This window comes from Chrysochloris asiatica, unplaced genomic scaffold (genome assembly GCF_000296735.1).
Source record: "Chrysochloris asiatica unplaced genomic scaffold, ChrAsi1.0 scaffold00495, whole genome shotgun sequence".
In the NCBI taxonomy this organism is placed as follows: Eukaryota; Metazoa; Chordata; class Mammalia; order Afrosoricida; family Chrysochloridae; genus Chrysochloris; species Chrysochloris asiatica.
In genome coordinates this window covers 508174-509578 of record NW_006409013.1, presented here as the reverse complement: position 1 = coordinate 509578, position 1405 = coordinate 508174, and the positions used below count along the sequence as shown (strand labels likewise).

The 1405-nt window shown below is 39.6% G+C and overlaps 1 protein-coding gene across 1 annotated transcript in view; it reads right to left on the bottom strand.

Moving 5' to 3' along the window:
* Positions 1 to 1405, bottom strand: part of ULK2 (unc-51 like autophagy activating kinase 2) — a 179084-nt gene that overhangs the window by 69117 nt on the left and 108562 nt on the right. The gene's annotated exons all lie outside the window — the stretch shown is intronic.

Genomic DNA, 1405 nt, shown 5'->3' with positions numbered 1-1405 from the left:
CATATTTTGGCTCTCGTGGACTTGTTTTCATTTTCTTCAACATCAGTTTGAATTTGCATATGAGTAATTGATGGTCTGTTCCACAGTATGTCCCTGGCCTTGTTTTGACTGATGATATGGAGCTTTTCCATCATCTCTTTCTGAAGATGTAGTCAACTTGATTTCTATGTATTCCATCTGATGAGGTCCATGTGTATAGTCATCTCTTATGCTGTCTAAAGGAGGTATTTGAAATGAACAAATCATTGGTTTTGCAGAATTCTATCATGCATTCTCCAGCATCATTTCTATCATCAAGGCCATATTTTCCAACTACTGATCCTCTTTGCTCCCAATCTCTGCATTCCATTCACCAGCAATGATCAATACATCTTGATTGCATGTTTGAGCAATGTCAGATTGAAGAAGTTGGTAGAATTCTTCTATTTCATCCTCACTGGTTTTAGTGGTTGGTGCATAAATTTGAAAAATAATGGTTTTAAACTGGTCTTCCCTGTACACATGGATATTATCCTATCACAGACAGCATTGTACCTCATGACTGATCTGGATATGTTCTTTTGGACAATGAATGCAACACCATTCCTCTTCAATGTGTCATTCTCGGTATAGTAAACCATGTGGTTGTCAGATTCAAAATGGCCAATGCTAGTCCATTTCAGCTCACTTATGCCTAAGATATTGATGTTGATGCATTCCATTTCATTTTTGACATCTTCCAAGTCTCCCAGATTCATACTTCATACATTCCATGTTCCAATTTTCAATGGATGTTTACAGCTGTTTATCTTCATTTTGAGTTGTGCCCCATCAGCAAATGAAGGTCCTGCGGGCTTTTCTCCCACTAGCTTTACTCCATTCACGTCATCACGGTCAATTCTACTTAAAGGAGGCAGCTCTTCCCCAGTAGCATTTTGAGTGCCTTCCAACCTGAGGGGCTCATTTTCTGGCACTACATCTGACAGTGTTTTCTCTGCTATTCATAAGGTTTTCAGTGACTAAAGATTTGGAAGTAGTTTGTCACTCTTTGTTCCTAGTCTGTCTTTGTCTGGAAGCTCATCTGAAATCTGTCCACCACGGGTGACCCTGCGGGTATTTAAAATACCGGTGGCATAGCTTCCAGAATCACAGCAACTCACAAGCCACCACAGTACGACAAACTGACAGAACGAGTGGTGGCCGTGAGTTAATTAAATGTTTAACCAAACACAGGAGGCTAATTTTTAAATTAATATTTTTACATGGCCCATATACGATTTGCTAAATTTTGGCAGAAAAAAAGGTTCCCCTAGTGAATAATTGCTATCAAAACTCACTGCGAGGGTTAGAAATGTAAATGTAGACATTTTGTATCAAAAGGAAGGCAGTGGTTGATTTTGCAGTCCAGGAGTGGAGGTCCCTGGGA